At 43.0% G+C, this 12090-nt stretch overlaps 1 protein-coding gene across 2 annotated transcripts in view; it reads left to right on the top strand.

Moving 5' to 3' along the window:
* Positions 1-12090, top strand: part of fhod1 (formin homology 2 domain containing 1) — a 332893-nt gene that overhangs the window by 1212 nt on the left and 319591 nt on the right. The gene's annotated exons all lie outside the window — the stretch shown is intronic.

Genomic DNA, 12090 nt, shown 5'->3' on the forward strand with positions numbered 1-12090 from the left:
GATATCGGTGATAGTTTCCCCAAAGCTGGAGGTTGGCGGGGATTGACTAGGCACTTTACAGCCTTTCGGACTGAATATTGAGTTCAATAATTTTAGATCATGAACTCTCTCCTCCATCCCCACCCCCTTTCTGACCCCCCCCCGCTTTTTTCCAATAATTTATAGATTTTTCTTTTCCCACCTATTTCCATTATTTTTAAATGTATTCATCATTTTATCTCTATCTTTTAGCCTTTTTCGATTCCTTCACCCCACCACACCCCCACTAGGGCTATCTGTACCTTGCTTGTCCTGCTTTCTACCCTTAATTAGCACATTCCTTAGATAATATCACCACCTTCAACACCTCTTTGTCCTTTTGTCTGTGACATCTTTTGGTTATCTCCATCTATCACTGGCTTTACTTGTCCCATCTCTCTTCCCACCACCCCCCCCACCCAACCCCAAACCAGCTTATATTTCACCTCTCTTCTATTTTTACTTAGTTCTGTTGAAGGGTCGTTTGGACTCGAAACGTTAACTGTGTTCCTCTCTGCAGATGCTGCCAGACTTGCTGAGTTTTTCCAGGTATTTTTGTTTTTGTGTTGTAAACTCCCAGCTAGTTCAGTAATGCCCTTTCGGGCTGGAAGCCTGCCATCCTTATCTGGTCTGGTTTTTATGTGACCCCAGTCCCACATCAATGATTTTTTTTAAAGTTTGAGTGGCAGGGCTAAATTGTCACCTTCTTGGCCCAATGTTGATATACAAGAAAACGGTATAACAATCATATGGTGAACACATGGGCAGTTTGACACATATTGTAATCTACTGTATCCTAAGGCATTGTTGACAAGTGAATGACACTGGTGGGAAAACCATTGTTTTCCTGTGCACTCACTTCCATGCTCCCGGCCTTTTTAAACTCTTGCTCAAAAGCATTATCCTTGATTTTAAAATGCTTTGTTAGGCATTGTTGTTCATTGGCAGCACTCTTGCTTTGGAGGTTGTGGGTGCAAATCCCACTCTAGAGGCTTGGGCACATATTCACGGCTCTCAGTTCAGTGGAGTACTGAGGAAGTGCTGTACTGTCAGAGGTATCAACCTTTGGTTGAGCTGTTATTATCCGAAGGCACGCTTGTCCTCTTAGAAGTACGTAAGAGGTTCAATGCCACAATTTGAAGATGAACAGGGAAGTTCCTCTGGTGTCCAAGCCAATCTTTATCATTCAGCCAATGTCAATAATTCACATTCATTGCCAATTCTGGGACCTTGCCAAGTGCAAATTGGTTGCCTCATTTCCTTCATTGTAATAGTGACTATGCTTATAAAGTACTTCATTGGCTGTAAACACATTGGGACATCTATTCATGAAAGGCACTATATAACTGCAAGTCTTCCTTTTTCTTTGTTTTGCCCTCTATGCACCATACTGCAGGAGAGAATATAACCTTCTTCTGGGCTTTTGACAGTTTTGTTCAGTAACGAGGTAATGATTGTGAATAGCCAAGGTGACTCTCCTCACCCATCCACCTCCTGAGAATACAGCTGATTCCCATGGCACTTTCCAGTGATAAAATGGTTGAGTAAATAGACTTGCTGTAAATTATGAATCAGTGACCTTCCACTTTGAGGCAATACTTTTGCCACCCTACCAGCCCCTCTTATTCACTGACCAATGACTTTCTGTCATTGATCCCTTCTATAATTAGCTACTGTGTAACATCAATATGTTTGTGGACCCATAAACACTGTGTTCTCAAGACTAATTTATAACCTTCATACAGTTTACATCTTACTGTGAAGTGGTTTTTATGTCGCAGGGATGTAAGGTGGTCAATATAACTGGAATCAGACTGTGATAATTAAACCCAGAAAAGAAAGCCTTGACTTTGATATCATTGTGACCACTACAAAACCAAACAAACCAAATTTAAGTTTCTGACATTAGAAAAGAGCTGACCATTCTGTCATGGGTAGTTGGAGGCCAAGGAGCAAGTGTTTAAATGCGCATGCAGGCCTCTGCTGTCCCATAACCAGAGGAGGGTGCAGAGTTAATAGAGCACTGCATTGTCTTTATGAAACATAGAAACAGAAGATTTACAGCACTGAAGGGGGCCATTTTGCCCATTGTGCCTGTGCTGGCTGCAAAAGAGCTATCCACCCTAAATCCACTTCCCAGCTCTTGGTCCTTAATCATGTAGATTACAGCATTGTCATATTTTGTTTTATAATACTTCAATGAAGAGCCTTGGGAGATTTTATTACATTAAAGATATTTATAAATATAAGTTGTTGTTGTAGCCAAGTGCAAATTAAAGTAATTTTAAATATAATGAAGGTTTATGCTTCTCCCACATATTCAGGCTGTGAGCTCCCAAGCCCCATCACCTTCTGGGTAAAAAAAATGTTCAACTTTCCTGTAATCCTTCGAATGAATACTTTAAAATTAAGCCCATTTATTGATCCCTCTGCTAAGGGAGTGGGTACTCAGGTTTTTAAAAATGTATTCATTCTCGGGATGTGGACATTGCTGGTGAGTTCAGCATTTGTTGCTCATCCCTAATTGCCCTTGAGAAATTGATGGTAAGCTACTGCAGTTAATTTGGTGTAGGCACTCCCACAGTGCTGTTAGGGAGGGAGCTCCAGGATTTTGACTCAATGACAGTGAAGGAGTGGTGATATCGTTCCAAGTTAGGGTGCTGAGGTACTTGGAGGGTGACTTAAAGGTAGTGGTGTTTTCGTAGGTGGTAGAGGACAAAGGTTTGGAAGACGCTTTCGAAGGAGCCTTGGTGATTTGCTGCAGTGGATCTTGTAGATAGTACATACTGCTGCCACTGTGCATTTGTGGTAGAGGGAGTGAAAGTTTAAGCTGGTGGATGGGATGCCAATCATGATGGGCTGCTTAGTCCTGGATGATGTCGAGCTTCTTGAGTGTTGCTGGAGCTGCACTCATCCAGGCAAGTGGGCAGTATTCCATAACACGCCTGACTTGTGCCTTGTAGATTGGGGCAGGTTTTGGGTAATCGGCAGGTGAGTTACACGCCACAGAATTTCCAGCCCCTGACCTGGTCGTGTAGCCACAGCTATTATATAGCTGGCCCAATTAAGTTTCTGGTCAAAGCCAACCCCCAGGGTGTTGATATTGGGAGATTCAGCATAGGTAATGCCATTGAATATCAAGGGGAGATGCTTAGATTCTCTTTTGTTGGAGATGATCATTTCCTGGCACTTGTGTGACATGAATATTATTTGCCACTTATCAGCCCAAGCCTGAATATTGCAAATTGGTATTTGAAATGAAGTGGTCAACCATGCTTTCCTGGAAATGATCTACAAACCTACACACGAGGTGATTCCCTCATTAAATTAAAAGTACCTTGTTATATTTTCACCAAACTTATGATGCCTTCCCACCCTCCTCAGTAGTCTCTAACATGTACACTGAAAACTAGATATCTTAATCAGTTACTTGAAGCTCTTTGCAGTACTCTGTCATGTGTGATATTGAATTACCCAGGCCAGAAAGATCTCGACTTCAATCCCTGACCTGTGCCAAGTTAGTCAATGGGAGCTGTACAATTGGTCCCTGCCTTCCTGGATTAAGGAGTGGAAAACATCGCCTGCTGTCTTCCTGCCCATGATCTTTATGCAGTGTCTGACATACAGGGTGCAACAAAATCCCATCACATTGAAGAACTGACTGTTACTCAGTTGGTTCTGCCATTTGTGCCGTGATCTGTGAAATGAAGCAAGTGGTTGCTACTGGAATCAAGAATGAAGTAAGCTTTGTGATGGAACAAGTCTAAGCTCAGTCTCTAAAATATACATTCCACTAATCAGTTCACAAACTTGTATCAAATTTTGCAGTTAAAGTCTGAAGTTTACTTCAGCTGTACTTACTTCATAAATAATCACCTGAGTTGGGGATTGTGTTCCTTCTCTTGTTTACAGCACCATTTCAATTAATTGGATGTTTTCCTTTCAATACTAAACATGAGATGTACATTTTAACAGTAGATAGAACTTGTATTGTTATTGTTGAAACTGATTTACTAAGTGAGCCAGAGACAATCAACACTTGTCCATAAACAAATATGTTTACTAGTTGCGGCAATATGTTTGCATGGCATTCATCACCTTAGAACTGCTTTCAACACAATTACTACCCTGCTTTCAACACAATTACCACCTGTAACTAAGTACTGCACCCTGGTAATATGTATACATATGAAATTGATGGACCATCAAAGACCCATCGGCTTAGCAAGCCTGCACCATGCTGGAACATCAAGAATAGACACTTCCTCTCTCTGCAGTGACCTCCAAGCAACCCTCCAATCTTTTGGAAGAGGCAGAAAATACTGAGAAAAAGCCCAGTGTCAAGAAGAGAAAAAAATATTCTGCAAAACTCTTCTCCAACGCCTTCAATAAATCAAAACTAGTCCAAGAGATCACATGAATCAAGTGTTCTCTGTAAAGGCATTGAACTTCTATAGTTCAGAATGCTTTCTCCCAATGCAACCTGTCTTCTATAATTGAACAGCTAAGCATTTTTCAGGGTAAGTGGACATGGTTTAAATATTTTGTGTATGCTGTTGCACTTTATAGATATAATAGTGACTACTGATTTAATTTACCATGTTGGTTTGAGAGAGGGTGCCCATTGCTTGCGGGGGTGATCCTTTCCCCTTTCGTGCCTTGCCCTATTGACCAAGGTTTGAAACTAGTGGTCTCTGTTGAGAGCTGAGCTAGACTGTCCAACTATTGCAACTGAGTTGGGCAGTATCGACTATTGGCTTTGAGAGGCATTCCTGCCTAAACTCTTTTTTAAAAAAAACTGTAATAATAATTGGAATGCTAACATACAGCACTAGTGTGGTACTTCATATGACAGACATTGTATTGGGAGACAAGTCGTTTTTTCTTTTTTTTCATAAATAATTACATTTGATGAAGCTTTGCAAAGTTAGTCTAATGGATTTGCCCAGGTTTCATAACATGAAAAGTATCTACTTCCAATGACTGACATGTGGAAGACAAAGACTATTTGTTTCCCACTTTCTACCTGGTAGATCAAAAATGGTAGGATAGGTGTTACCAAGTACCCTCAATTTGAAATGTATCCTGCCAGCAGGACTTTAATAGGTGTGGGCCAGATTGTTTAACAATTCACCAATGTGACAGGAGGCATTAGTTCTAATTAGGTGTCAGCAGTGGTTCAGTGGTAGTGCTGTTGTCTCTGAGTTACAATATTGTATGCTCTGGCCTCCATTTCAGGGAACAGAAATTCCAGTCAAAAATCAATGGACCTTTTGCTGGTCTGACCAATTTTCCGTCCCTCCCACAATGGGCCCCAGGTGTAACCGGAAAATCCCATCCGTGAACACAAAATAAATCATTGGAATGTCGGTGGTGCCATCTGTCAGATTAGACAGACACTGTCAGCCCTCTCGCATGGACATAAAAGACCACATAGCAGAAGAGTATGGGAGTTCTCCCTGGTGGCTTGGCTATTTATCCCTTAACCAGCATCACAAAAACAGATTATCTGGGCATTATCACATTGCTGTTTGTGGGACCTTGCTCCGTGCAAATTGGCTGCTGTATTTCATGCATTCTAAAAATGGCTACACTTCAAAAAAATTGGCTGAAAGGTATTTTGGGATGTCCTGAGGTTATAAAAGGTGTGATATTAATACAAGTCTTTATTTTCCTTTATATACCAGTACACACTGGCTCCATTCCAGTTGTGGTAATGATACAAAATAGGAGGAAAAACTGATTCTTAGGAAACAGCTTGGGAAGTCCAAATAAAAAGCTGGCCAAAATATCTATGTGAGCGGAAGTATGACAAATGCAATTTAATGTATTCAAGCGTAAAGTACTGCAGATAGGAAAAAATATGAACAATACACTTATTCCATGAATGTTCTAAGGGGGTTAGTAGATTTGACGGTCAACATGTTGAAACACTGGAGCAACAATCAACGAAGCAAACAGAAAGCTTTGTTGAGTGAAGCTAGAATGAGAGGGAATGAATATAAGTTAGCTACTAATAGATTAAATATGGAATTTAGGACAAATTTCTTTAGATCGAGAATATTAAGAATGTGGAACTCAGTAATACATGGAGTGGTTGAAGCAGAGCACATTGATGCATTTAAGTGGATGTTTGATGGACACATGAGGGAATAGAGGAAAGTGGAGGCACAGTAGACAGAGCAAAGTAATTATAGTGGGGGGAGGCTTGTTTAGAGTATAAACACCAGCATACAACTGTTGGGCTGAATGGCCTATTTCTGTGTTTATGAATCCTATGCTGAACTATATCCAAGACAGTAGAATACAAATGAGAGCCATCCACGAAACTGTATCGTGCTCTGGTCTCTTGATGTAAGGATTGAATTACTGGAGGCAGTGCAGAGAAGACTGATGAAGAGTCATACGGACTCGAAATGTCAACTGTATTCCTCTCTGCAGATGCTGTCAGACCTGCTGAGTTTTTCCAGATATTTTTGTTTTTGTTTCAGAGAAGACTCACCCTGATTACCAGAGGTCTAAAGTATCCGGGAAAAATAAAGAAATCTAAGCTTCTACCTCAGTATTGAGGTGACCAAGATATAGAATAGGTTGGGTTGCCAATCCTCCTGGAATGGCTGGGAGACTACCAGGCTCACCCTCAGCCTCCCAGCTGCTATTAATCGACTCCCAGTAGCCATAGAGTGCATTCGCAGGCAGCACTCCCGCCCAGGTGCAGTGTGATGACATAGAATGTTTACATCCTGGCCGCGCAGACCTGCGCCCGTGAACTTCACCGCTTGCTTCCCTGCCTGTTTGTCTTCTTGTGGGTGGCTGGACTGAGCCCGAGGATGAGAAAGGGTACTTTGAGTTGACCCGACCTTGAGTGTCGAGACCGAGAGGGTGAAGTTAGAGAATGAAGGAAGGAGCCAGCCCAATCATGAGGTAAAGGAGCAAGTGATAAAGGGCAACTCTCTGAACTTTCAACTGCCCTTGCCTGCCTAGAAAATTCATACCCGCTAATCCAGTTCATTTTAGATAGCTTTAACAGCTCCCTGGACCTCAGCTGAAAAGAAAGTTCTGAGAGGTAAGAGGACGCACTACTTCCAGCTAGGCTAAAAAAAATTGCATTGGTTAAAAAGTCCCATAAGCAAAACTTAGAAAGCTTTCTGCCGAGAGACTTGACTCAAAGTTTCACACTAAAATAAAAAATGATGGCTTTATTGTGCATGTGTTTGGAAGTGACTGGTCAAAGGAGTCTAATGTGGGAAAATGTGAACTTGTCCATCTTGGCAGGAAGAATAGAAAAGCAGAATATTATTTAAATAGAGAGAGATTTCAGAACTCTGAGGTACAAAGGGACCTGGGTGTCCTGGTACATGAATCAGGAATAGTTAGTATGCAGGTAGAGCAGGTGATTAGGAAGGCAAATGGAATGTTGTTGTTTATTGCAAGGAGAATGGAATATAAAAGTAGGGATGTTTTGCTACACAATGTCGATGAGGCCACATCTAGAGTACAGTCTATAGTTTTGGTCTCCTTATTTAAGAATGAGTATAATTGCATTAGAAGCAGTTCAGAGAAGGTCTACTCAACTGATACCTGTGTTGAAGTTGAGGGGGGGGTGGATGTTATCTTACGAGAAAGTTTGACAGGCTGTGCCTGTAGCCATTGGAGTTTAGAAGAATGAGAGGTGATCTTATTAAAGCATATAAGATCCTGAGAGGACTTGACAGGGTGGATGCTGAAAGGATGTTTTCCCCTTGTGGGAGAGACTAGAACTAGGGCACACAGTTTAACAATAAAGGGTTTCCCATTTATGATGGAGATGAGAAGAATTTTTTCTCTGGAACTCTTTCCCAGAGAGTGGTGCAGGCAGGGTCAATGATTATTTTTAAGGCATAGGTAGATAAATTCTTGACTAACAAGAGAGTCAAAAGCTATTGGGCGTAGGCAGGAAGGTGGGGTTGAGGCTACAATCAGATCAGCCATGATCTTATTGAATGGCAGAGCTGACTTGAGGGGCCGAATGGCCTACTCCTGCTCCCAATTCACATGTTTATATAAATGATGACACCATCAGAGTCAGAAAAACAAAATCTCCTGGAATAGCTACACTCTGAGTTGGCAACCCTAAGAACAGGTGATAAGATATAGAAAATAGTTAAAGGAATGGAAAAGGAAAATCTTTTTAAAAAATATTTTAAACCACATTGCCGACCTAGATCAAGATAACATGGGCTTGAACTAGTAATAGGCAAATTTCAGGACCTAAGGTAGGAAGGCCACACATATGTGATCTCTGGAATGCAAGTGAGAAACATGGACTATTGAATAACAGTTAGATTCTGCAATGAGAGGACTTTAGTGTCATTCTGGGCAGATGAACTCAGATGAATAAAATAACCTTCTTCACTTATTATTTTGTGATCACAAGATTATCCTCTTATTCTGTAGCAGTACCCCAGCAACTGGAGGAGCGATTGGCAGGGCAGTGAGATCAGTAGGGATGAGCTAGGGCAGTTACTGATTGACAGGTCTGCAAAGAATATGACGGTGGGTCAGGAAAAGGAGAGTGATGGTGGTTAGTAATCAAAGTTTGAGATAACACGAGCCAAAAAGGGAAGAGAAATGTATGTGTAGATTGTGACAGGGTGGATAGATTACATCGCAGACAAGTAAGAAAATGGAGACAAGTTCAACATAAAAAGCCAAAGCTTGTGGATCCCTTTGTAGGTTACCATTGTGTGAAATCCTTGCCTCCCTTGAGAGGATAGATGCTGAGAGATTATTTCCACTGGTCAGGCAATCTAAAACACAGTGAGCAGCCTCAGGATAAGGGCCTATCACTTAGAACTGAGATGGGGAGATATTACTTCACTCAAAGGGTTGTAAATCTTTGGAATTCTCTACCCCAGAGGGTTGTGGATGCTCCATCATTCAATATGTTTAAGGCTGGGATACACAGATATTTGGTATTCCAGGGAATTAAGGGAGATGGTGAGCAGGCAGGAAAATGGAGTTGAAGCCCAAAATCAGCTATGATCATATTGAATGGCAGAGCAGGCCTGATGGGCCTACTCCTGCCCCTATTTCTTATGTCCTTGGTGTGCACTGTGTTTACAGACAGAAAGATCCCAGGTCTGTACTGATTTAATTGACCTCTACTGGATGTTGAAAGGTATGCTTTCGTATCTTAGGTTCTGAAAGGGAAGGTTCTGACTCACTTCCAGTTTAATTTGGCTGGTAAATATGCATTTGTGAACGTTGGAAGGAGGACGGGATACATGAAGATTGGCCACTTGGGTCTCATTACTGTTCAGAAGCCAGCACATGTGAAACTGCACTCTAGAAAAATGAGAAGAGGGAAGAAAAGAGAAGAAAATCAGAATACTGACAAAAAAAAATACACAGTATTAAATTGATGTTATCATGACTTGATCTAAAAACTGATTGCAATGGTGTCAGGTATAGTGGTTAACTGCAGGGCTGCTGTGAGATCAGAGCAAAATCATGACATTTCCAATGACTGCACCTATTATTGGGACTGTATTGTGCCAGTCACATACGTGTTCGAATGAACTCTTAAATGCTGGAAGCTTTATCTATTGTCTCTTTCTTTAAAACATGAATTCCATTTTGAATAATATATTGTCATCCATTATAATTTGGAACGACTTGCAGTACCACATTTTCACAGAATACAATGGCAACAAGCATAAAGAGCACGCAATAACTCACTATTTCATACTAACTAAACTTTTGGCTTGGGTACAGAAATGCTACTGTAGCTCTCAGTCAGATTGCTGTTACCAGTATGTAACTCACATGTGGTTGTGCAGTGTGGTTGGAAGTATATATAATTTGGTAAATCATTAACAGTGGTTTTGTTTAAGTGTTAAAGGTGCCGGGATTCACCTACAACCCTTGTTAAAGGACTGGCAGCAGTTGTTTAACTTTGTGTTCCACAGCCCCTGTATAAATTTCATCCATTGGGTCAATGTTGCTTTATTGATTTAGAAAGGATCTTGAAGCGTTGACCCTTACTTTAATGTTCTTTGTAATCATTGGGTTGGTCATGTATCTCTTGTATACCAAGGCTGTGGGTGGAATTTCCCATGCCCACTGGCATTGGGTGTGTTCGATGGCATGAGTGGATAATAGGGCGAGAGGGCCAGAAATCTGTTTCATGACGTCGTGAAATCCGTTTGCGATCGTCTGCCCGCCAGTGATGGGCCAAGTTTCCCTCCATCGGATGTTGGGAACCTCATTGTAATACATCTTCATATCATTATAAGGCCAGCCCGCCGGAACATTCCCCCCGCTGGGTTGTCCGCCCTCGTTGGAGTGATTGCACACCAACATGTTTCACAGCAGCATATATAAGGTGTGCACTTGGCGAGCTGCACTTTGAGGGGAATTTGGAGGTGAGTGCATAGTAATGTTGCGCAGCTCTTGTGAGGCCAGTTGGACTTCAAGGTTGAGGCAACTTGCCGGGGCGGGGGGGGGTGGTGTGTGGCAAGGGCTGCCCTGGGGTTGAAGGTATTATACAAGCATGCACGGGGTCAGGGGGAGGGAAGCAGCCACTCATTAGGGAAACTTTGTATAAAGTGACCATTGCTCTACAGCTGAGACAGTTTAGACGCAGTCACGTTGACATACATGGAGTCAGGTCTCTAGCTTATCTGCCCACTCAAGTAACACAGAGGCACCAAGGTGCCACCAAGTGCTCCTGAACTTTTCACCCCTCGGACACAGACTTCAGACTAATGAGCATTATAGTGGACTGCAGAACAGTTGGACAACTGGGCATGTTGTACAATCTCCTTGCTCCAGTGTAGAGCAGTCACTGGTGAAGGCGCTAACAGCCTGTTGCAATGTCAGCATCCTGGTTTGGGCCAGTCTCCCCCATGGTTCAAGCTAACAGTGCAGCCTCACAGTGCAGGTTAGGAAAATGCCTGTGCCTGAGCTGAGAGCACAGCAAGCAGTCCAATGGGTAAAGCTGCTGCCAATCAGTTGGGTGGAGTGGGGCAGAGGTGGGTGGGGTTTTGGGCAGCAATGCAGCACATTAATCTCTGGCAACCCAAGTGGTGGCCAGCACTCTCCGTGATGTGTTAAGGGGCCTTCAGACTTAACCAAGAGAGGTTCTTGGAACACCTAAGCTAACCCACACATGTCTCTCTTCCATCCTGTTGTAGGAGTACATCAGGCGCATGGAACTTGGTGACATGGCTGTATGCCTCGTGGCATACAGAGAGTGAAGACAGCGGAGAAGGGAGCAACTGAGGTGCCTGGAGGTGCAGAGGGAGGAACAGCACCCTTTGGAAGAAGGGACAGCCGGGGCTCGTGCACACGCTGCTGAAGAGTCACAGTGAGCCCTTGTTGGTCAGCGTGTAGTTAGACCCAGGGTCTGTAGACACCACCTTTCATTCCTGCAGATGACTGAAAATCAGTATCGCCAAAGACTGCGCATGTTTAGGGAACTGGTCGGTCACATCTGCCAGCTATTGCTGGATTTGGTGCAATGGGGACATGGAGGGCATCCACTGCCAATGGCCATGAAAGTGATTGTGGTGCTCAATTTTTACACTGGTGGCTCCTTTCAGGGTTCCACAGGTGACCTCTGTGGGATATCACAAACCTCCTTCCACAAATGCATCCATGAGGTCATACAATTGTGCATTTTGCCTGGGACCAGGAAAGCCAGGACGCAAGAGCAATTGGATTTGCCCAGATCTCGAGTTTCCCACAGCTGCAGGGTGCAATCAGCTACAGTCATGTGGCACTCGGATCTCCGTTGCAACATGTGGTCAACTATGTCAACTGCAAGAAATTCCATTCTTTGAAGGTGCAGCTGGTGTGCGACCACCATAAATGCATCCTGCAGATCTGCGCATGATTCCCAGGGAGTGTCCATGACTCCTACATTCTCAGTCGGTCACAGATCCTTGGTGTCTTCCAGGGCCCACAGAGGCTGTAGGGTTGGCTCCTCAGGGACAAGGGCTACCCACAGAGGATGTGGCTGATGCCCCCCATGCGGTGGCCTCAGCCTGTATCAGAGTGAAGGTATAATGAGGTTCATGCTGCAGCTCG

The sequence above is a fragment of the Carcharodon carcharias genome, chromosome 7, assembly GCF_017639515.1.
Source record: "Carcharodon carcharias isolate sCarCar2 chromosome 7, sCarCar2.pri, whole genome shotgun sequence".
Classification (NCBI taxonomy): domain Eukaryota; kingdom Metazoa; phylum Chordata; class Chondrichthyes; order Lamniformes; family Lamnidae; genus Carcharodon; species Carcharodon carcharias.